At 39.7% G+C, this 25603-nt stretch overlaps 1 protein-coding gene across 4 annotated transcripts in view; it reads left to right on the top strand.

Moving 5' to 3' along the window:
- Positions 1 to 25603, top strand: part of LOC139080504 (uncharacterized) — a 78087-nt gene that overhangs the window by 38400 nt on the left and 14084 nt on the right. Inside the window, exon 3 of one of the 4 annotated variants that reach the window (XR_011535056.1) lies at positions 20341 to 21666. The exons of 2 other annotated variants lie outside the window; for them this stretch is intronic. The gene's annotated coding sequence lies outside the window, so the exon portion shown is untranslated. Of the gene's footprint in view, positions 1 to 13003; positions 13466 to 20340; positions 21667 to 25603 lie in introns of those variants that run through there. One more of the 4 variants, XR_011535057.1, reaches the window with a different exon arrangement.

The raw sequence follows: 25603 nt of genomic DNA, 5'->3' as shown, positions 1-25603 counted from the left end.
GAATTTGATTTGGGGAAGTCTGTCAAAAATATCAAAAGGTTTGGACACAACTAAAGTGAGTCACAGGTCATGATGAAACAATACTTAATTATATATTTAACCAAAGTGGAAAAAGATTTTAAAGGAAGATACAAAAGATGATATAGTTGTAAGCAAAAATTAGCTTTTTTAATATTAAGAAGACTCAGTATTGGAGCCTGCACCGTGGCCGAGTTGTTAAGTTTGCGCGCTCTGCTGCAGGTGGCCCAGTGTTTTGTTGGTTCATATCCTGGGCGCAGACATGGCACTGCTCATCAAACCACACTGAGGCAGCGTCCCACATGCCACAACTAGAAGGACCCACAATGAAGAATATACAACTATGTACTGGGGGGCTTTGGGGAGAAAAAGGAAAAAAATAATTTAAAAAATCTTAAAAAAAAAAAAAAAGAAACCCAGTGCTTAAAAAAAAAAAAGAAGACTCAGTATTCCTGGGCTGGCCCCATGGCTGAGTGGTTAGGGTCACGCGCTCCGCTTTTGTGGCGCAGGGTTTCGCTGGTTCAGATCCTGGGTGTGGACAGGGCATGACTTATCAAGCCATGCTGAGGCAGCGTCCCTCATGCCACAACTAGAAGGACCCACAACTAAAAATATACAACTATGTACTGGGGGACTTTGGGAGAAAAAGGAAATATAAAATCTTTTTTTCAAAAAAAGAGGACTCAGTATTCCTAAGTGATCAAAGATCTGATGATAAAGAAAACATGAAGCACAGGGAATTATTTTGATGAAACACAAAATCTTTGCTTTCTAGTCAAATTACTTAAAAAGTAAAGAAAAACCTTTCACAGTCTCAGGAGCAAACCCATAGTCCAATAAAACTTTGTCCTTTTATCAGATGAAAGAAAATCAAGTTTCAGTTTTACATCATTACACTATTAATATTTAAGCTTATTTTTAAAACCTTCATAATAATTCAATTTTTGTCCAATCTGACTACACAAGGTAAGATTCTCTCTCTTTCTCTCCTCCTACTTTTTGTTTAATTTGTCCTTTATTCTCCCCTTTCCCATTTTGAAATAACTAGTTTTACTTTAGGACAAATTTACTTTCTTTTCCCTTAAAAAATGCATCTTCATATCTCATACCTTTTCTTATCCCAAACCACATTGTACTTTCCTTGCATACAGAGTTGTTTTTCTTATTACTTCTCATACTGTTAATCAAATATATTAATTAGAACTCTTAACCCTTAGAAACCTTAGTTTCTAGTGAAAACTAAGAAGTAAACCATTGTGAACTGTGTTTTACTTTAGCATTATGTGGGCTTGGCAAATTTATAAATACTTTTTATGATTTCTAGAAACATATGCTTTCTCAATAGTAAATTTTTCAATGTGGCATGAGCCATGCTTACTAACAGATGAAAATTTATTTGGTTCTTCTATAATAAGTAGCCAAGATTGGACAAATCTATGTTCAGCAATTCATGTTTCAGTATTTTACCTTATTTGGAAATGATCTGGATAGTCAATGAATTTAATTTAACTCATCATTTAATGTAACTTAGCAAAACTTACCAAAATTATTTGGGGAGACTATTGAAAAGGTTCATCTAGAAACTTTTGATCCTACCTACACCTATTTAATTTACTTGTCCTTAAAAATTAGACTACCCAAAAAACTTTATGATTTATTGGACAAAGTCAGCCATCACCCTAAGTGATTTTTCTGGATGACAAATTTTGTAACAGAGATAACAAACTTATTTGATTATTAAACCCAGGTAGAATAAAAGTTATATTTAATGCTGATAACTCTAAAGACATGCCTTAAACTAGCTTTTATTTACTAAATATTAATCTTAGATCGTGTGAACTTGAAAAACACTTGGGCTAGTTTCAATTATATTTCTGAGAGTTTAATATAGGTAAGTGCTTAAAATTTTTAAGCCAATTAAATAGAGCTCTTTTATAAACTAATTTTGGCAATACCACCTGGAGTAAAAATGTATCACACATCTACAACATACATATATAGACACACGTAAACATACAGACACAGACAGACTTTATAGCTACTATTTTTAAAATGGAATTACTTCCCTAAAGTTGACATTTTAAAGAGATCACCTAGATAAGGGTTCCTGGAGGGATCAAGTAGAACATTTATATCTCAAAGGCACAGAGAAAGAATGCAAATTCCTGCAGAAGGATTTTGGTTTCCCAAGGCCAATATTTACAAGTGTTTTGAGATAAATAGGGGAGGTTTTGGAATTGGTAAAAGGAGTAAAGCAGATTTTGGACTGCCTTTAGAGCTGCATTTCTAGTTTTGCAAAGATTTGTAAGATAAGGACAGTTGCTCTCAATTCCTCAAAGAGTTGGGCTGTAGTCTAAATGATATCATAGTTTGATCCAGCCATAAATCCTTTTACAAGGGCTTTAGACGGTTTTTCTTCCTCTCTGGGTTATGGTTTTATTTTACCTTATGGGAGAAGGCCTGAACAAATTTTCTATCATGCTCTGCAGTTTTCAGCAAGGACAAACAGTAAATATTTCTGGAATCATTGAACAACTCCCCTGGGGTGTAAGAGGGGTCCTCAAGGAGGGTGCAGAGGATACCACCCTCCCAAGATCCGGAGGAATGGCTTAGAGGCCTGGAACTTCAAAAGGAAGGAGAATAACTCACAGGACAATAAGAAGAACATGTGTTTGGTAACTAGACGTTTGCTCTGCCGTACAGATAGGTTTTTCAGATAAAAAGTTCTCTCTGGTAATAGCTTTCTTTCTGGGCCAGGCCCCCTATCTAAATTTTTTTAAGTGTCAAAGGAGAGGTAAAAATTTTTCTTGAGTCCACTGGGTCTTGATCGCCTTCAGCTCAAAATGATTCACATGCCAAAGTGGCACATTTTGGAGTCATATATTTTGTTCTCCTCGATAGAAACCACTTAGAGTTTTAAAAATGTCTGTCTGTAGTAAAGCCCCTTATTTGGATGCTAACGTAAATCTGTACCTTTAGTCTTTTTTCTTGATTATTTTCTTTTCTTTAGTTTTTTCAAATAATTAGTTGTTTTGTTTATCTTCTCTACTGTTTATTTTTTATTTGATTAATTTCTATTCTTTATCTGTTTTCTTTTAGATTTATTTTACTATTCTTTTTCCAGCTTCTTAATTTAATCACTAGCTTATCTTTAATATATTTTTCTTAATAAAGTCATTTCGTGGTACAAATTCATCTCTAAGTACCATAACTGTAGGTGCCATGGAGTGCATTCATTGCTGTTCAGTGCTAAATGTAATTTCTAGTGTGATTTCCTCTTTAACCTATGTTATTTAAGTTTCCAAGCATATTTTTCCTATCCTTACATTGTTGATTTCTAACTTGATTTCATTCTGGTTGGAGAATTTTTCCATATGTTCACAATTCCTTGAAATTTATTGTTTGCTTTATTTAGTACATGATCAATGTTTGGAAATATTCTATGGTTCTTGAAAAGAAAATGTATTTTCTATGCAAGGAAGATGTAGCCTTCTATATAAAACTATTAGATCAAGCATATTAATTTTGTATTTTATAAGAGAAAAGTGACTGGTCCACATTGTTTTGAAGCAACGGTAAATTCTACAGCATTGTGGGAGGGAACAAATCACGCAGTAAATATGGAGCAGGTTCTGAAATAAGGCTGCAGAGCAACGCTTACAGGCAACTTTTAGGTTTTATTATTTTATACATTATGTGGTTAGCTATATTTAACAATTTAAACTTTATTTTGAAACTTACGCTATAGCACTAAAACAGAATTCCAATAAACCATCTGAAGAAAGCATGTGGTTTGGAAAGTTTCTGAACCTCAATCAGCCTTGGAAATGTGTCTCTTTGTCTGTAATACACAGTGCAAACCTTTATATAGCTTGAGCGGTAGGCAGCAGGACTCCCCCTAACCCTCCAAAGATGTCCACATGCCAATCCTGGACCCTGTGAATATGTCACCTTACCTACCAAAAGGGACTTGGAGGACACAATTGCGTTAAGGATTTGAGATGGGGAGATGATTCTGATTATCTGAGTGGGCCCAAAGTAATCACAAGGGTCCTTAGAAAAGAAAAGGGCAAGAGGGTCAGAGAGAGATTTGGAAGTGCTATGCAGCTGGCTTTGAAGATGGAGGAAGGTGGCCACGAACCAAGGAATGCAAGTGGCCTCTAGAAGCAGGGAAAGGCAGAGAAGTGGCTTCTTCCTGGGAGCCTCCAGAAGGAACAGAGCCCTGCTGACACCCTGATTTCAGCCAAGCGGAACCCATTTCAATCAGTAATGTTTTTTTCACATCTTATTCTTCTTATGGATTATTACAATTTAATATTTCCCACCATATCTTCTATTTTTCTTACTAATTTTTGTCTGCTTGATCTATTAATTTCTAATAGAGGTTTATTAAAATCTTCCACTGTGATTGTAGATTTGTCAATTTATCCTTGTAATTCTGTCAATTTTTGTGGCTGACGACACATCTTTGATTGGCTTCCTTCTCTTCCCTTTCTCATGTCTCCACTTCCCTATGGGTGTTCCTGGGATCACCTCCCAGATAAACTACCTGCACTTGAATCCTTGCCTCCAGGTCTGCCAACAGGCTTTCCTTTGGTTAATATATTCATAGATGTATCTTTCCCACCCTTTATTATCAATCTCATATGTGTTTTTTAAGCCTCTTCTCTTGTGAGAAGCATATAGCTGGCTCTAAAACAAAGTTCAACCTGAAAATTTTTGTCTGTTAAAAGTTTAATCCAGAGGTTGGTCAACTACTCTCAAAGGCCAGTTCTGTCCTGGAATCTGTTTTTGTATGGCTTGCAAGCTAAGAGTGGTTTTTAGGTTTTTAATGAATTGCAGAAGCTGTATGCGACCTGTGACACCTAAACTATTAATCATCTGGTCCTTTACAGAAAAAGTTTGCCAACTCCTGATTTAATCGACTCATATTTCTTATGATTGCTGATATATTGTATATATTACTAACATTTGTAATCTTAATTTACTATCATTTCCTTTGTGATTTTCTCCTTTTCTGTCTTCTGTTGGATTAATAAAGTTTTTGATCTTTCTGTTTCTCTCTTTACTTGTTTGGAAGCTATAGATTCTCTTCTTTTGGTGATTACCATTAAAATCTTAAAATATATTCCCACCTATACATTTTTTTAAAGCAAAGTCTAAAGTTGTCCAGCATTTTAACTGCCTCCCACTGAATACTTCATATTATTATTTAGAGCTTCAGGGTTTTTTTTAATTTAACAATTTTTTTTTTTTTTGAGGAAGATTAGCCCTGAGCTAACATCTGCTGCCAATCCTCCTCTTTTTGCTGAGGAAGATTGGCCCTAACTAACATCCATGCCCATCTTCCTCTACTGTATATGTGGGACACCTGTCACAGCATGGCTTGACAAACATTGCGTAGGTCCACACCCGGGATCCAAACCAGCGAACCCCAGGCCACAGAAGCAGAACATATGAACTTAACCACTGTGCAACCAGGCCAACCCCCTGGAGCTTCAGTTTTATCTTTTATAACACCATAAGCTTTTCTAATAGTCAGTAGTCACTATCTTTTATTTCTATAAACATCTTGCATTTCACACTTTTCCTCTGGGTTCATTTTTTTAAGTATATTCTATAGTGAAAGTCTATGATTGGTTGATTGTCTAAATCTTTGTAATGATGGAAATGTCTACTTAAGCACTTTTAACAGTTCTTCAGAGGGTAAAATGCTAGACTGAGAGTTAATCTCTCTCAGGCCGTGAAGACATTACTGTCTCCTCACGCCCACTGCAACAGTGACAGGACTGCCGTCACTCTCCTGAGTGCTCCTTTGCTCGGAGTCTCTCTTATCTCCTACAGCTTTTCATAGTTTTCTCTTTATTCTTGATGTTCTTCAATTTCGCTATGTTGTACACTAAATAAGTTGTACAACTATTCATCCTGCTTGCTACTAGTGTGCTTCTAACCTGAGGATTCATGCTATCCTATAATTCTGGAAAATCTCAGCTGCTCTTTCTTCAAATTTTGTTTCTCCATCCCCTTTCCTGTCACTCCTATTAGGCACATACTGGAGGACGTGTGTCGCTCCCTATCAAAATCCCCACTACTGCCCACAGGGCTGTGTGGATAATGCTTCTCCCTCATTCCAAATGGAAACCTAAGAAAAAACATAAATAGCGAAGGGTTTAACTGTTATTTTCTTAAAGCAAAATCCTAATTCAGAAATGCACTGAGTCACATTATTTAAACCAGGGGAATTTAGACTATAAGAATATTACAAAATCCTGTTTATTATACTACAAGGCTAAAAATATAATCACACATTGAACTTAATAAACTAAAAATCAGAAAGATTCTTGAAAACTGAAATTTATGTGACAATAACATTACTACCTAAGTCTATGATTTCAAGCTAGTGTGAATTCTCTAAGTTTTGAATCCTCAAGTCATTCAAAAACTTGTTGATACATGTTTACAATATAATGGCATGCATCTATGCTATTGTGTATGTGTGTATATATATATATTACAATCCTACAATAAAATAATACCCTCCAGCAGTCTTACTTGCTTAAGTTTTCTACATAACAGTTGTTATCTTGTAACAATTTTCTACATAACAATGATCACTGTCTGATATATTATCTATCTGTTTTCTTCCTCTAAAATATAAACTCCATGAAGGTGGACGCTTAGTCTCTGTGGGTCATTACTGTATCGTCTAGAACATTTCCTTGCACATGTAGTTACTTTAATATTTGTTGAGTGAATGGTAAGTTCACATATCTTTATATGTTCCAGATCTTAATTTGAGTTTAAAATTGGTTAAGAGAGACGTGTGGATAAAAATATGTAAGATAGGAGCATTGTAGGTATGCTGTGGTTCCAGATGGATCACAGAGACTGAGGATGGGGAGTGTGACTAAAGAAGGTATAACGAACTGGGCAATGCCACCAGTCAGAGGACAGTGCACTTATTCTGGTCCCAGCCTAGGTTAATTGTGGAAAGACAGGAGAACAAGAAGGCTAGCCAAAAGGTTGAGAGTTTACCAACTTGTCCAGGATTAAGCCTTATGTCTAGCTACAAGCACATAAAGAATCTGGTAGATGCTGCTCGACAGAAACAAAGTGCATAGGGTACATCCTTTGACAGATCCCAATTACATTCAAACTCCTTAATGTGGCAGACAAAGTCCTTCACGTGCCGGTCTCTACAACGATCGTCCTCTGTCATCACTCCACTGTTGTTCTACTCCCTGCGCCATCCCTTGTGAACCAGTCACACTTCTCTGAATGGGCTTTTGCTTGTTGCTTTTCTTCTGCACAAAATACTTTACCTTCTCTCTTTCCCCTTGTTCCCCCTTAAGTCTCCTGCCTATCTCCTACTTTTCTTTTAGTCTTTGCTTAAACATGGGCACTCACGGGAAGTGTTTTCTGCTCCCCAAGATCAGGTATAGCACCTTTCTGATGTGTCCCCAATACATCCACTTATCCCTATGTAGTATTCATCATACAGTTTTGAAATTGCCACTTTTCATGGTTATCTACCTAACCAGGCAGACTGATCCTCAAAGACAGGGACTGGGTTATGTTCACAGGTGTATTCCAGCACCTAGCACAACTGACACACAGAGGGTAGTCGGTGAATGGTTACTGAATAAATTATGAGTAAAGGAGTGACAAATGAATTAACGTGAACAGGTCGAGGAGGTAGTTTAATCATAGGCAGCCTGAGACATGGTTAGACAGTTGGTTAAGTCTCCAACCCACCAAAGAATGGTATGTGTTAAGCTCAGAATCAAGGGAGCCTTAGGGGAGACTGGGAGGCCATGGTATCACAGCTGAGTTGTGTTAAGCAGGTTACATCAAAGGCAGGTAAAGGCTTTAGCAAGGTAAAACCATCAAGGAGCCAGTTGTTGTTACATGCTGTCAAGTTGGCTCCAACTCCTGGCCACCCTGTGAATGAGGGAAGTCCACAATGTCCTTTCCTCAGCAGCCCTGCTCAGCTTCTGTAGACTCAAGCCTATGGCTTCCTTTATGGGCTCATCCATCTCATATTTGCTCTTCCTCTTTTCCTGCTGCATCTGCTTTTCCCAGCATCACTGTCATTTCCAAAGACTCCTACCTTCTCATGATGTGCCCAAAGTAGGACAGCCTCAGTTTTATCATTTTTGCTTCCTCCAATTGTTCAGGCTTAATTTGCTCTAGGACCCACTTGTTCCTCTTTCTGGCAGTCTAGGGTATCCATAGAGCTCTCCTCCAATACCATTTTTCAAATGAGTCCATTTTTTTTCCTGCCAGCCTTCTTCACTGTCCAGCTTTCACACCTGTACATAGTAATTGGGAATATGAGCATGTGGGTAATCTTGGCCTTAGTCTCTAATGACACTTCCTTATACTTGATGATCTTTCCTAATTCTTCCATTGCTGCTTTCCAAGTCTCTGTCTTCTCTTGGTTTCTTGGCTGAAGTCTCCATAGCCAGAGTTGGTCTATGGAAATTCCAGCCTTTCCTTTCTGTTGCTTTCCCCAACTCTTGCCATGGCTATCCCTTATTTAAGATGACCCCAGACAGCAAATTCCCTCCTACTTTTTCTCTTTTCTACAACACCAGCTCTCTAGACATCTTATCTGTGAAATCTTAGGCACTGACTGGTGAGGAAGGAGTCATGGATATTTTAACTACAGGATGTTCTCAGAAACTCTGGCATTATGGCCCACAAAAAGCTATCCACTCTGCTACTAGTCAGATGGGTGTGGGTTTCATCCATCACTAAGCAGAGAATCAGAGAGCCTCCCAGGAGGACACAAAATCAGCCAGAGAGAGGCTCTGAGGTGTTGAAGAGGGAAGCGCCTGCTATAATTTCAGTGGGTTGGATCTGCTCTTTAATGACGCAAAAATCATATGTATACATTTTCCATCAATTGGAGTCTATTATTTCTCTTTTGAGCCAGCTGTTCTCTAGGCTTTGTTCCCTACACTGGAAGGGAGCCCTTTAAGTATTGTATATTTTCAATCCTAAGACTTCAGGAATCTATATTGATACTTTAATAAACGGACTTGTTTCTCCTCCAAGAACCCTTCTGTGACAAAGGTATGTTTGTGTATTGCCTAATGCACTCATAATAAATATATACAGCCGTAAAGCAGAGCAAGAGTTCTGGGAGCCTGTTATTTACAATAATTGTAGATTGTGAGTGGACATTTTAAAGAGAAGCTTACAAGTTAGTTGTACTTTCTGGTAGTAATTACCGCCCACAAACATGACTCACTTCGGCAGTTTAAATGCAAGAGTTGGGTGTCCCAAAGTCAACAGTCTTATAAATAAATCTCTGAATCATGAACTGAATGTATAAGTGTTTAAATACTTCTGATCTCAAAGACAGCTTTAGATGTAAGATTCATGCACTAAAATACCTCAAGGAAAAGCTAAAACGAAGATTCAGGAAGTCTCTGTGCGCCGGGGTGAAGCTTTCCACACTGTGGAAGTCACCATCCTCTCGGGAAGACCCAAATTCCAGCAACCAGAGGGGTAAGTGCCTGTTTTCTTCAATCCAGGAAGAGAGGCTGCTGTTTGTCCTAATGCAGCCCATTTGTTTTGTTTCTAATAGCGCTCACGGGGCAGACTTTCATGGTGATACATGGCAACATCAATGCTTTTGGGTGGGACTGCCCAGGAGTCCCAAGGTAATAGAACATATAACTGCAGAAATGTGGCTGTGTCAGCTAGGCGTGCTGAAGAAAGAACAATCCATGCCAGAGGAGACACTCACTTTTTTGGAATGCTCACTCAAAGATGTTGTGTAGCTCAATGAGCTTTGACTTTCTAATCAGGGAAACATTTTTTTTTAACATTAAAAAAGCACACTTTGAAAGTATTAACAGAAATTTAGGTGCTGACATCACCCACCCACTAGATTCTTTTTTCTTTTTTTTTTTTTTGGTGAAGTCCTGAAGTTTTATTTGTGTCTGGTTAAAAATGGAACTACATTAGAAGTCTCTGTTCTCTTCCCATTATATCCATGTATTCCAGCATGTGATATTAATCATCCACATGGGTCTAAGAGTAAAATTTATAGTCAGAGTTCTATCTTCTATGTTTAAAATATTAAATCACACGTCAATATACATACAGCTCTTTTTTTCCTGTTCAACATTGCCATGTGGAAGCCAACCTATCACTGAATCCTGTAGAATTTTCAATGTCAAAAGAGAACTGCTTCTGCTGAAATGTCTTTTCCAGCATTTTTCTGAATCTGATGTCTGTTTTGTTGCTAGTCATTTTCGTATCTTCAGCTGCTCCTGTTGCATTCCCATCTCTTGGCAGGATCTAGAGAAATACAGGGTTTCTCTGTGGCCAAGGGGAAAGATGCCTGCCAAGAAGGCTGAACTTCTAGTGAAGTCCACTAAATACTACAAAATGGACTAAGCACAGTAAATAATAATGTTGGTGCACACAAATGAATAGCCAATGGCGATGGCATTCTTTGGAGAAATCCGATATCATATAATAACACAAGTACATCTAGACATGGAAGAGCACAGGAAAAGACCTCCAAAGGGCATGCAGTAATTCCGTGGTTAGACAAGGACCAACTCAAAGCTCAGAGCATCCCAGAATAATCATGACAAAGAACTGGTATGGGTTGCATGCATTAGGTCACCTGTGTATAGTTCAGCATCAGAAGCCAGAAACTTTCCACCTGGCTCTAACTAAAAGTTCTTTGAACAAGAGTGGAAAACCAGGCCCACACAGTCTACTCTCTTGAATGCAAAATGATAACCTTTGACTCTCAGACTCATAGCATGTCCAAAGATGAGGCAAATTCCCTCTATAGATCCACTAGAGATGCTTACAGTGCCTAGGATATTATTTCTGGTCCCAGGAGAGTTTAAGTTTTTTTTTTTGGGGGGGGGGGGGTGTAGCCTGCAGGACAGCCATTACATGCCCATCCTCAAACCACTTTCTTTTTTTTGAGGAAGATTAGCCCTGAGCTAACTACTGCCAATCCTCCTCTTTTTGCTGAGGAAGACTGGCCCTGAGCTAACATCCATACCCACCTTCCTCTACTTTATACGTGGGATGCCTACTACAGCATGGCTTTTGCCACGCGGGGCCATGTCCACACCCAGGACCCGAAGCAGCGAACCCTGGGCCACAGAGAAGCGGAAGGTGTGCACTTAACCAGTGCACCACTGGGCCGGGCCCACAAACCACTTTTTTTTAACAAGAGTAACTGACTGCTAAGGATGGAGTTCTGAAGGACCTTAATAAGCATCTGGGGTGAAGACAAGTTGCCTTAAGGCAGATCAGAAGTGACTGGGGCGAGGGCAGAGGATGCTAACTGACCCTCAATCCTAGGCTCCTCTTCCAGGGAACAAGCGAGGTCTTTTCCCCAAAGGTAGTAGCAAATCTGCTGACTTTAAAAATAATCCTTGGGGCCGGCTCCGTGGCCGAGTGGTTAAGTTTGCGTGCTCCGCTGCGGCGGCCCAGGGTTCGGATCCTGGGCGCGGACAGGCACCACTTGTCAGGCTCTGTTGAGGCGGCTTCCTGCATTCCACAACTAGAAGGACCTGCAACTAAGATATACAACTATGTACAGGGGGGTTTGGGAAGATAAAGCAGAAAAAAAAAAAAAGAAGATTGGCAACAGTTGTTAGCTCAGGTGCCAATCTTTAAAAAAAAATAATAATAATCCTTAATTTCTGCATTTTCTCTTTAACTAAGGTAGGCTACCTCACAAGGACTTGTGGTCACATCAGGAGGCAGCATTTCTTCATTGAGAGTTCCCCTTTCCTCCCTTTATAATACAGTTTTTTGTTAACTTAATCTTAATGGAGACAAATCAAAGGGAACACGCCTTTAGGAATAAATGGGATAACTCTCTTCTGGAAATGTTACTGCTATGTTCCAGAATGGGAAAACCAGGTAATATTAGATGTTCTTATCCCAAATTTACATTCTCTCAAGATCTCTTCAGATGCTCGTAGCCTCATCTACGTGGTTCTGGTCCCAGCTTCACCGACTCTCCTGTGTTGGCTTTGTCTGGGCTCCGTCCAGGGCTTCTGTCTGATACCTGGGCATGACACTCCTTGGGACGCGCTGGGCGGCACTGGGTTATGCTCACGCCTGAAGTGTGTGGAATGGATTCCCAGTGGGGTGAAACTTGAACGGATGAGATATAAGGGTTAGTGGGCAGAAACATTCCCCTCATCCCCTTGGATTGGCTGGCTTGAGATGCTGTTCATACGTACGTCTCAGAGGGCAGTACCATGCCACTGATGCATCAGGAGTGCAGAGCAGCAGGGAACTAGGAGCCACGGTCTTGTACTGGCTCTCTGTCCCTCCTTGCCTCACCTCTGTCCCTCACAGTGCCCCTTGGGGTTGCATTCCCTAATAAGCTTAAGTCCTTTGTCTTGGCTTCTACTTTCTGGAGAAGCCAGGCTAAGACACACTTTTACAGGAAAAATATTACTCTCTAGTTCACTTGGGAGAATAAATCATCACAAACAGTTTAATTCTTTTATTAAACATAAAACACGACAGAGGACTAGCCCAGTCAAATATTAACACATATTATAAAACTGCAATGGTTAAATCAGTGTGCTGTTTATGCAAAAAGAAGTAGGCAGAAAATGCTATTAAACAGAGAGACTCAGAATTAGATGCCTCCTATGTGTCTGGCCCAATACTATGCACTCTACATGAATCCTCTCACTTAATCCTCACAACAGCCCTGCCTGGTAGGTACCATTTCTGTTAACATTTTCTAAGTTAAAACAGACAAACCGGAGGCCTAGAACCTTTTCCAAATTCACCCAACTAGTATGTTGCAGAGATAGGATTTGAACTTTTTAATGATAAAAAAAAATAGTGATATTTAGTGAAAAATAAATATACAAAATTATACATATAATCCATGGATGATAAAATGTTAAAATGCATAGATTAAAAAGATTAGAAGAAAATAAATCAAGAGTCCTATTATTTTTGTTTCCAGATTGGGACCAAGGAGAACTTTTCTGTTTTTTGTAACTTTTTGGACTGTGGCAGACGCAGTGCTGTATGTTCACTAACCACTTCACTCTCGTTCTGGGCACACAAGAAGACCACGTTCCAGGCCTCCCTCTCGGGCCGGTCATGTGACCCGTCCTGGCCATTGGAATATGGGCAGCAGCGTGCGTGCCACTTGTAAGCCTGGCCCTGGCTGGCTGCAGGGGATCTAGCAGATGATTCCAAGATCCCAAAGGACTCCATGGTCTCAGAAAACAGTGGAGCTGTGAGAGGAAAGAGGCTAGAACCACAGCTGCTGCTAGAGGAGCAACCCAACCAGCAGGATTGTGACGTAAATGAGAAATAAATCTTTTACTGTTTGTTTGTCAGTTAAGCTACAGAGATTTGGGGTTGTTTGAATAATAGTCATTTTAATGATCTTAACAAATACATGTACTTGCCATTTTTTAAAAAAAATAAAACAATTCAAACAAAACAAAGCAATGTTAATTTTTTGGCTCAAGAATTCCAAATTTAGTCAGTGATTTTTTTTTTCTTAGCTCTCTTGAAATTCTATGAACCCCACTCAAGGCACTAATACCTACAGCAGCAGTTGCAATAACAATCATAACTCACTCACTTTAGGTGTAGAGCTTCCGGCATTTTGGTAATCGTACACAGTCATGTAACCACAATCCAGGTCTACAACATGTTCATCACCCTCCAGTTTCCTGTGCCCTTTTGCGGGGATCGCCACCCCAGGACCCGACCTCAGCAACCACCAGCCTGCCACGCCGTGTTCTGCCTCTCCCAGAGTTTCACACGGATGGAATCACGCAGCGCCTAACCTTTTGTGTTGACTTCTTTTGCTTTACCTAATTTTTTGAGATTCATCCACGTTGTTGCATATATTAATATTTTGACCCCCTTAATTGCTGAGTCCCCCTTCTTGTCAGTATTGGTGTTCCCTAAGTTCTAGTTGGGTGCCCACTGCCCAGTTAGAGACTACATTCCTCAGGTGTGGCTGCAAAACTCAATTCACTCCAATGAGGAGTGGGCATTGCCAGGTCACCTCCTTAACGGCAAGTTGCTTGCCCTGAATTTCTCCTTCCTGTTGGCTGGAAAATTTGAAGACTGGAGCAATCTCGGAAGACACATGTTTAGGGTGGCAGAACTCAACCCCCTGGAAACACTCACCTGTGGACTGTAAAGGGGAAATAGATATATTTCCAGCTTGTTTAAGCCACTGTATTTTGGCTCTCTTTGTTACATCAGCTAAGTAATTAGCCTCACAAAGGTACTCCCATGAAGCAGGCGCTATACTTGACTCCTTTTTGTAACCTCACCATGACTTAGCTCAGTGGTTTATATTGAATAAACTTTCAATAGCTATTTATTGGGATGAATATTGAATAAATTACTGAATGCATTCCTTATAAGTTAGCCCTGAAAGAAATATTTTAAAACTTAAAATCCCACATAACTTTTAGTTTTTAAATGACATCAAATGAGATTATGTCCTGCCAGGTTTGGCCTCAACACATACCTAAAATTAAAGTTGGTAATGTGAAACGTGCACAAAATGAAATGACTCTTAAACACGGTACATATGTAATAAAGCTTTATTTTTTTCAGTTTTTAAAATATCATAAAATTGTAAAATAATACCAAGATAAATTACAGATATATTATGGAGGATAAATTATGGATTAATCATTTAAACTGATTTTACATCCAAATTTATACATTTTTCTTTCCAAGAAAAGTTATCAACTTCCAAATCAGCTAAAACACTGCCATGACAATTAACCGGAAATATGTGTTTCACAAAAGGTAAACAATATGAATTGATTGAAACAAAGAGCTTGATCGCCCACTGAAACAAACCTGATTCCTTGCTGACAAAATCTGGTCAAAACGATTTGTACATCCATCCGGCATTCCTTGGAAAAATTAGCTGTGTGAAAAAACATAATTACTTTAAAAATGTTATTTAACTCATCTATAGTCACTGTAATTAACTTAAAGACCTAGGTCAACTTTTTTACAGCAGAAGAATCAACAGAATTTCATGTTCTTTCACAAATATGATTTTTAAAAGGTGGTGTCACTGCTCATGACGAAATTACTTCTACTTTGATGTCATTCCTTCTGATATTAAAGCTTCAGTGAAAAGCCTGTTTTTTAAACGCAAAACCAAAGAAATACAAAGTCTACCTGTCAATACGCACACACTGCTTCAGGGCTTACACTGCTGTGAAGTGTCCATGTCTTGTTTATGCCAGAGGAGCAGAGCAAGCGCCAGTCTGTCTGTTAGGAAATCCTACAAAGACCTCGCTCCACTCAGCTCTGGGGCGCAGTTATTTCTTAAGGTCAAACTAATCCTTAGCAACTATAATTGTGTGTTCTTACCACCAATTTACTTATTAAAGTTAAGTACTTCTTAGAGTTAATTCTAACTCTAAAAAATAATTTATCTGAGCAAATCAATCTCCTTCCCCAATGGATGCTGTTTTAAATGTAATGATTGATTAGCATCCTTTGAGTTTAATAAACTATAAATGACATGCCTGCATTGCACTCACATTGATATCTCAAACTGCCTACCATCTTTCATTTAGGATAATGAAAAGTCACTTAAGGGCATTTACATGGTTGGCATGTAAATTTAAAGTAGCTATCCATCACGAAAATACATGAAATTATTAAAATGGCATTTCATTGTACTTAAAATAGTTCTTCTAATGTGAATTTTAAGTAGAAAGTGAGTTAAATACATTCTCCAAATAATTTCTCCTTAAAAGCCTTAACAAACTGTTATTTGCAGAAGAATTTCAACAAATAATGATTATTTGCCCTGCAATTAAAACTAGAATGGCTGTTTGACATTTAGAATTCAAAATGGAAAGTTCTTTTTCTCCCCTGACTACCTTTGGGATTGCATTTTTCTTAATATTATATTTTCCTGTGAAGGACTCAGCTAGTTTTCTGACTTTAGGTCACAGAGCCTTGGGAAACAATTGTTTAATTTAATAAATTACAGTAAAAAGGGTTTGCTTGAGGATCTCCACTTGCCTTTGATTCCACTTGCCCCTCAGGTGGGGAGGAGGAAGAGGAGTATCGGTTGGAAGGGTGGGAATAATGAAGATATGCCAACAAGGTCAAGGTGAAAACATCCATCTTCTGTGTCGTCTAAGGCAATGGTCCTTTTGAGCTGGCTGAGAGGGACAAATTGTCCCAGGGGTAGTACACACCACCTGGAACTGACAAAAGGGATTAAGAATGATGATGGGTGGCTGTTGACTCTCACACTGTCATCTGTGTATCTTTGTAGAACCAGATGCTTTCTTTGATTGACCAGATTAATTCCAGGCTCAAAGAGCAAAAGAACCATAGAAGAGAGCCATAGGACATGAGAAGTGAAAGGAACTGCGGATGTTACTGTCCTAATGTGCAGAAGCCCAGACATTTCACACGGCTTGCCTAGATCTCACAGAGAGCAAGTGGCTGAGCTGGAAATCCAAGTGCCATGACCCCCAGTCCATATCCTTGTATGCTACACAATGTTCATAATGTGGTCCCAATCCTCAGGCTCTGTCTTCCTTCTGCATTCACGCCAAGAGCAGCAGGGCCAGTGGAGAGATGAGAACTAGACATAATCACTGCATGCTTTGCTCCCTGGCTCAGGCCTTCTGACAATGGTTGTTCTGGACTTTCACACACTCACCTCTCCTTCCCCAAATCTCCTACTTCCTTTCTTCTTTACTGTCCCACTTCTAGGCACCCAAGTATCCTTGGTTGGGTGCAGAAATCTTGGGGTCCATGAAAAGATTATGTGTAAAGATTACTGCCACTAAGTGGCTTTAGAAATATTCACCTATGCATGTTATAATGACTTTGAGAATAAAATAAATCAATCTGCAGGCATTTCAGCCAAAAATTTCCTCCAGTTAGGAGGGTCAGTTCTCAACCACTGCTATGACAGGTCTTTATGAATATGGCACTCCAGGAGCCCATTCCGCCCCGCCCCCCCAATTCCCACTGCAGTAGGGTTGCCTTGTTGAGACTTGCACTGGGCTTTCCACCAACAGGTGTGCCCACCTTTATCAGTGTGTAAATCATACGAAATAAACATCTTTTCTTATTAATAAATATACATGGTAATCAGTCATATTAAAAATGAGATTGCCTGAAAAAACGAGATTGTTTAATACCAGTGTTCCAATGACCACTCTACTTGGGTTATCTATAGTACTCCTCTCCCCATACTGGACTTTTAGAAGTAATTTTGTTTATAGAATCCTTCCTCTATGTGAGCATTATTTAAAATATTTTTCATATAAAACTCATACTTTGCAATAACTTCATGGCATAGGTTTGATATTCTCCCACTTTACAGATGAGGAAACTGAATCGCAGAGCTTAGGTCCAATCATTTGCGTACTGCCACACACCTAGTAACTAACAGAGACAGGATCTGAACAGGGGGAGCCTGGCTCTATGCCTGTTTCCTCCTAACCATGATATACCACCTCTCCAAAGGTCAGCTAGTCTGCAACAGTGCTGTGTGTGTGCATAGTGCACACGCATTATGATATAGTAAAAAGAGCATAAATTTTAAAGTCAACACAAGACTAGCTCAGCTCCTCTTCTATAAGCTATGTAGCGTTGGACAAGTTCTAAATTACTTAGCTTCGTCACCTATAAAGTGAGAACAGAAATGACTACCTCACTAAGTTGAGGAATTCAGTGACAAATGTATGGAAGGGTCCAGATGTGCACGACTCCTAGAAGGCACCCAATCTAAGTTAGCACTTTCTCTTCCCTCTGGTTCTGACCCAACTATTTAATGTGGCTGACCCGGTCAGCCCATGCTTGGTAACCTTGAGATGAGAGGACTTAGAACACAGTGGGGAAATGATGTACTTCCTTTCAGCCTGATTCGTTAGCTTCCAGACTCTTAGGTGTTTCATTAGTGTCAAAAACGTGAAAGCAGCCTGAGGAACTGGCTTCTCAAGGAGAAAAGTATGAGGTAGGTAAGGAAACAGATTGACTAGTATTTAAAATTTTGTTGTATATTTTTGTTTCCTGTATTTTCATAGTCTCAATATCTTAAATTGTTTGTCCTGGGCATTTTCTTTTCTAGGACATATGCTCAAAATCACAAGAATAACACAGCCCATCCCCTCCTTCAGTGTTTGTACTTTTTTCCATTTGTTAAAAATCTTAAGAGGTTTTGAATGGTGAGAAAGGCAATGATCTTTTTCAGCTCAAGCTAATTTACATTATCTCTAGTTCAAAGGCTGTTTAATGCAACGGACCTGTCCAAAAGTATGTCCAAGTTTATAAAAAAAAACCACTTCCAGTTCCAAAATTAGAGGTGAAACCTACTGTAGCCAGCTCTGCTGAGCATTCCACACTCCTCGGCACAGGATGGAGCTGGGGGGCAGGGCGACGTGCGAGGATCTGGAAGGTATTCAGCACTCATAGCTTTTGGCCACAATAGGAGGATATGTCAGGAGAGCTTCAAGGGACTGAACTCTAAGGGACTGACCGGGAAAATGTATTTACTGCCTGTACAATCACAATTGGAAACTTTTCTTCTTGGAAAGTGTCACAAAGAATGCGGATGGCCAATCAGTTCACTTCTTCTGGAGAGGACACCATGTCTTCCTTGTTTTTACACATGCTGCATGCATCAGCGAGCAATGCTCTCAATGCACCACCAACTGGAAATCATCACAGCCTTAGGTGAGACAAACCCTAGCCTTTCCACGACGTCACAGAATAGCATATGTGGAACATGCATTGCTCCAGTCCCTCCTCCACACAGCGAGTGTTTAACGTATTTGGGGCAGAGTGTTGTCTCTGGGGTCCTTGAACGTCTTCAAGGAAGTCCACAGTCTCTAGTGTTTGGTGATTCAACACTGACCTTGCGCACCATTGTTTTAGAATGGGAGAGCAAGTTGTACCCAGGGGTAGAAAAAAGGATACGGAAGGAAAGACAGGAAGACCTTCAGTGGGAGGGCAGCAGCAGAGAAAGAGCACAGACTTCAGAGCCAGACAAGGCGGTTCCAGTTCTGCCACTTGCTAGCTCAGTCACCTGTACAAGTACTTTTCCTCTCTGAGCCTCGCTTCCTCACCTGTAAAATGGGGACAGTACTAGTCCTACACAAATTGGATCACAAATAATGATAAAAACAGGTAACTATCATTTATCGGGCACTTTTTTACATACAGTGTTTGGTCCAAGCACTCCATGTGTTCTTCCTCACTTAATACTCACAGCAGGACTAAGGGGTGGACTCTCCTGTGATCCGGGTCTGATGCACAGCAGCTGTGATGGCAGCCTTTACTACTTAGAGCCACCATGCCGACACTCTTGGGATTTAAAAGCATTAACATCTAACAATAAAAGGAAGTAAAACCAGTAAGAATTGCTTTACTTTAAAAAAATATTGTAAAAGCAAGATTTCTATAGGAAAACCCTGAGTAGGAGTAAGATAAATCATTCTTTAGATTTACACTTGATCTCGGCCCCTTTGCCTTTTCCTCCAAAATGATAGGTGGCCATGAAAACCATTTGCCATAAATGAGGCTTATGGTCTAAACAGCTCTATAAAGATGGGATTAGAAAGTGAAATTGTGGGGCCGGCCCCGTGGCCCAGTGATTAAGTTCGCACGCTCTGCTTCGGCGGCCCAGGGTTTCACCGGTTCAGATCCTGGGAGCGGACATGGCACCACTCAACAGGCCACGCTGAGGCGGCATCCCACATGCCACAGCTAGAACCCACAATTAAAACTATGCAACTATGTACTGGGGGTATTTGGGGAGAAAAAGCAGAAAAAAAAAATTGGCAACAGTTAGCTCAGGTGCCAATCTTTAAAAAAAAAAAAAAAAGAAAAAAGTGAAGTTGTTTACAAGTCCTAGAGAGAACAGAGAAAATACATGGGGGAAAGTAAAAACAAATAATTCCCCTAAAATGCCCAAAAATGAAAAGATAAAAATTTCCACATTGAAAGGGGCTAGCGCAATGAACTAGACCCACACCAAGTCACATGATAAGTGAAATTCATAACATCAGAAAGAAGTGAAGATTCTAAAATCTTCCCCAAAAGGACAAACAAGCAAAGAAAATTTGCTTGCAACTGTCAGGTGTCAAATAGCATCAGATTTCCCCACAACCGCACAGAAAACCAGACAACGGTGGAGAATTGTCTTCAAAAGTTTGAGGCAAAATTATTTCCAACATAAAACATTACACCCAAATTATCAATTATTTTTGATATTTTATGATATTCACAGGCTCAAAAATTTTACCTCCTATGTGTACTCTTTCTCAGGAAACTACTGGAGAATCTGCTCCTCAAAAAAGCGGAAGTAAAAGAAGAAAAAGGAAGACTTGAGATACAGGAAATAGAGGATTTAGGAGACTAAGGAAATTCCCAGGAGTTAACGAAAGGATGTTCCAGAAGGACAGCTGTGCGGCAGCCCTGGACAGCAAGCCCACATTTGAACAAGAAGATTGAAAGCCATGGGAGAGAAATCTCCAGAGAGCGGAAAATGGCACTGATTGATTTGCTGTGTTTAGCTTTCGGGAAAAGTTATTTTTCAGTTGTTTGACAGATATGTTACAATATTGGAAAAAAATATATAGCGATAGATACACAGGAACTAAGCAAATAAAAATATAAACAAGGCAATTATTAGTTCTAGGAAGAATAAAAACTTGTATGAAAAAGGAAACAAAGTGTACTACCTGGACGAGCAGTAGAAAAGATTTATGTCATCCTACTAACGTAAACAATGACTGCTGATAGAGCCAAAAATGGAAATTTCACTCTACTGGGAAGACGGGAGAGACCGAGTGGAGAGGGAGGGGTAAGACAACTACAGCCGCACCTACCATCGTATCAAGTTGACACTGTCTAGAATTCATAAACCAAGGAACTGTAGCCTAAGTATATTGATTACAATGTGGAAAAGCACATAAAAGAAGTGAACTCCGCTGCCTCTGGTTGTCGGTTTGGGAGGTAAAGAGAAACAGTAAGGGGAGTGTTGTTTTTCAACAAGACTTACAGGGTTGTTTGTTGTTGCTGAGAAGTAACTGACATATAACATTATATTAGTTCCAGATGTATTGGCTTTAAGGTTTTTTAATCTCAAAATATGTAAATATGTTCATGTACTACCTTGCAAATGAAAAAATAAAAATAACAAACACATTTAAAAAGGGCTCATCTCGAGAAGGCAACTTCATCAGAGATGTCACTAACTTTAAGCAGCTGCTTTGAGAACCATGTTGAGTGATTCCAATCTGAGGGTTAAAGATCACAATTTTGCTCTTTAAAAAAAAATCCTGAATTTAGGAAGCTAATTCTAATGCCCCAAAACTGAGAGAGAAGAAGCAAAAGAATTAAGGATGAGAGAGATTCAATAAGAGGAAGAGAAGTGAGGAGGGGAAAGTGAAAGAGCAAATAAGTTAGAAAAAAGAAGTTGAAAAGGAAGTAAGCCTTGAAAGCTGAGGAGCTGTGGGAAGGCTCACGTGTTCAGTAGAAACTGGGAAAGCAGACAGACTTCCAGGGACCTGCGCTGGTCATGCACACGTACAAACAGGAAGCACTTGGAAGGGAAGATTTAACGCAGGCAAATAAAGCATTTTTTAAAAACTTACTGGTAATTGATTTGAAACTAGTTGCTAAAAATATTTTTTTTCCTTTGAGCCTTAGAAAGGAGATCCATGAAACTATTTACCTAAAAGAGAGAATAGAACTGATACATTTTTTTTTTTTTTTTTTTTAAAGATTTTATTTTTTCCTTTTTCTCCCCAAAGCCCCCCCGGTACATAGTTGTGTATTCTTCGTTGTGGGTTCTTCTAGTTGTGGCATGTGGGACGCTGCCTCAGCGTGGTCTGATGAGCAGTGCCATGTCCGCGCCCAGGATTCGAACCAACGAAACACTGGGCTGCCTGCAGCGGAGTGCGCGAACTTAACCACTCGGCCACGGGGCCAGCCCCTAGAACTGATACATTTTGAGAGAGAAAAAGAACATTTCCAAAGAGGCCGAAGGCTCTTCGCAGAGTGTGAGCAGGACTCCCAGGCGGGAGCACGGTATTCCTGGGGGCAAAGGAAGATCCGGGAAAACGGCTACTTAGAAATATAGGGTTCTTTTTTGTTTTTTCCTTAATAGGAAGCAAGTTTTGACTCTGAATTAATACTCCTTTCCTTCTTCTATACTTTAATAACTATCTGTGCTACATAAATTTCCAAATGTTCTGAGTTTCTGGGTAAAATTATATTTAAGGTCTCATTTCCAATCATCCAACACAGTCTGAAATTTGAAAGCTTGTGCAACACTATGGAAACTACTGGTCACAGGCAGATCATTCTAAAGCAGAAGTTGCGATTTTGGTGCCACCATTATTTATGGCACCAGAAATTCGAAGCCCTTTAAACCATGTGAAAAGAAGAAAAATGCATTAGCTTTTCTATGAGGCAAGTGTAGACACTGATTATTCCACCATTTATATAGTGATTTATTTTCTAATCATTTCTAATTGTATTTATAAGAATTCTAGGAACATAAGTAGCCCTGGTCTGGAGTACTCTTTCTTGCCCTGAAGTTCTGGGCCTGTGCCACAGTTCCTGTCCTGTGAAAGGAAGAGCAGGACTAGACTCTTTCCTAGAGTTCTCTTTGCTCCTGGCTCCCTACACCCAGCTTTTGCCTCACCATTGTTCTTTGCCTGCTGGCCAGCTGGCTCAGAGAGGTTGTTTCGGCCAACACCCTGGTAGGGGCTAATTATTGCAAAATGTACCACATAAACTAATTGATTTTAGTTTAATGATTGAAAATAAACATGAATATAGAAAACATATAAAAATGTATTTCCTTTAGATACACACCCATACAGAGACACACTCTGTGGAATACGTTTCTACTTTAGAAAATCTCTGGTTACAAATTGAGAAGTTTGGATTAAATTTTGTAAACTTGGTTAGCAAGTAATCTACACAGTTGAGTTATGACTGAAACCCAGGCCACATTCGTGCTGGGAATTGGTTCTCATTAAAATAGCCAATGGTCCTCCTATGTCATAGCGGATGTTCAGGCAAGTCAGTCAGTTTTATTTTTCCACCGTGGGAAGATCTCTCTAATAAAGTGATAGAAAAAGTACATTCATTCCACAAACATTTGAGCGCCATGTGCTAGGTGGGTGCTGAGGATTCAGTAGTAGGCCAGAAGACATGGGAAGCCCTACCCTCATGAAACCCCCCTTGGGGAGGAAGAAGCAAGAGAAGGAAGGTCAAGGCAAAGATTTCTTTTTACAGAAAAATACTTCTTAGTCCATTCTGTAAGATGTTTTTCATAAAATATGAGAAGTTTATATAGATATTTGCTGTGTAAAATATTTCTGGATTTGGAAAACTTCAGGTTGGAGATTAGTTGGAGATTAATTTATGTGGTTAAAATTTCACTAAAGTATAATGAAATTAAGTTATTTAACAACTCAACGATACCATAGATTTGACTATGGAGCAAACACACGGAGTGCTTAGATTTCACTTCCTACACATGCAGAGCCTACACACAGTGTTATCTTATACCCTGCTCCTTATCATAACATGGTTCTACTTAAATGCAGCAAGATCTCCACTTCTGGAACATGTGTTGATATAATTTCAGTGCTAACGTCTGAGGTTAATCAACTACCACCACCTTAGGAAATGTCACATCCATTACATGAGCTTTCTCCACTCACTCCCACATAGCAGCAGCAGCAATAAGAACAAAAAGGACAATAAACCCACAGTCGTGACAATTATTCAGATTTTAAAAAGTGAGTAGAGGGGTGGGAAGAAATGGGCAAAGAATCACCCAATTAATTCAGTTGGCTTACATACAGAATTACTCCTCTATTTCCCCTTGCTAGGCAAATGACAACATGAAGGAGAAGAAAATGAAAGGGTGGACAGCCAAGGAGTCATAGTCAGCATGGGAGAGTTCCTGGCACGGTCACTTTGGGAATCGATGTTCCTTCTCAGTTCCTCATCAGCTGAGGATTAAGACAGCTAGTGGAACATGGTTAGGCTAGTTTTTGTTTTGCTTTTAACCAAAGTGGAGAATAGAGGGAATTACTCATGGCACAGCACTAAAATAAAAGACCAGTGAGGCAGCAGTTCTCCACCTTGAGTGTGCATCAGAATTTCCAGCAGGGCCCATTAAAACACAGACTGCTGGGCCCCCAGCATCTCTGATACAGTAGGTCTGGAATGGGACCTGAGAACATGCATTGCTAACATGTGCTAAGTGACACCGATACTAACAGTCCAGGGATCACATTTTGACAACCTTTTGGGTGAGATATACAGAAAAGATACAGAAAAGGGCAGGGGAATATGGTAGGCAGAATTCTAAAATGGCCTGTGTTATCTTCGTTCGTGCCCCTCCCCTGAATACAGGTGGAATCTGTAAATGATGGGATATCACTACCACGACTAAGTTACTAATAAGTCGACTTTGAGTAACCAAAAGAGAGATTGTCCTGGTGGGTCTTACCTAATCAGGTGAGCCTTTAAAGAAAAGTGAAGAGTCAGAAAAATATGCTCCAGCTGGCCTAGAAGAAAGCAACATCCATATTGTGAACTGCCTTTGAGGGCCATGTGTCACCTATATTTAATTGGACAAATATTTATTAACTGACTAGTATTTGTAAGACTCTAGTGGGCCCTACTATAGATTTAAAAGAAAAGTCACAGCTCTATTCCTCAAAGGGCTGATTGTCTAATAAGAGTAACAATACAAGAACACAAACAATTTTTCTTCAAGGAAGATCATAATAAAAGTCCTGAGAGAGACATAAGCAAAGTGTTATAACAGTTTAAAGGAAGAACAGGTCACATCTGGCTGGGAATAGAAAAAATATTTAATAGAGAAAGAGGCATGGGAGAGAGTACTAAAAAATATGTAAGGTTACCACAGACAGAAAGAGTGGAAACAGAAGAGCACAGGGGCTGGGAAAAATGGGAGGGTACATTCCAGGGAGACAGACCCAATAAGCAGCGGCTGAGAGGTATGCAACACACAGGGCGTATCTGCAGAACTGCAAGCAGTCTGTGCAGCCAGAGTGTACATCCCCACAGGGCAGCGGGGAGGACGAGGCCAGAAGAGTAAGCTGTAAAGGCTTCTAAATGTTCAGGAAGGATCAGTAACTGGGAGAAGCAGTGGGAAGCGGTGATGGGGGCTGTCTGCAGAAGCCAGTGGGCTAGAACTGACTGGCTGGATGTTAAGTTGATGACTTACCAGCCTCAAATTCCTCCTTTTCTGCTAACAAGTCCAGAGCCTTATATTACCCTGAGTTTAAACATAAAGACATGTTTGGGGATATTAAGAATAGGAACGATATGAGGCACAGGATTCTATTACACTTAGAAAGATAACCTTCATAGCAAATGGGAAACCTCTCATGTAGTTCTCTAGCTGTTTGCATGTACTAAAAACAGCTCATCCTAACCTTCATTACTCATTCTTAACTCTAGCTTGGTGTCTATATCCCAGTAGCTTATCCTTCAGAGCCAATATGGTCTTCATTTAGAGGCATTTTATCTC

Source organism: Equus przewalskii, chromosome 30, assembly GCF_037783145.1.
Source record: "Equus przewalskii isolate Varuska chromosome 30, EquPr2, whole genome shotgun sequence".
In the NCBI taxonomy this organism is placed as follows: domain Eukaryota; kingdom Metazoa; phylum Chordata; class Mammalia; order Perissodactyla; family Equidae; genus Equus; species Equus przewalskii.
The sequence above is the reverse complement of the archived record's forward strand: the minus strand, read 5'-3'. Positions and strand labels throughout refer to the sequence as shown.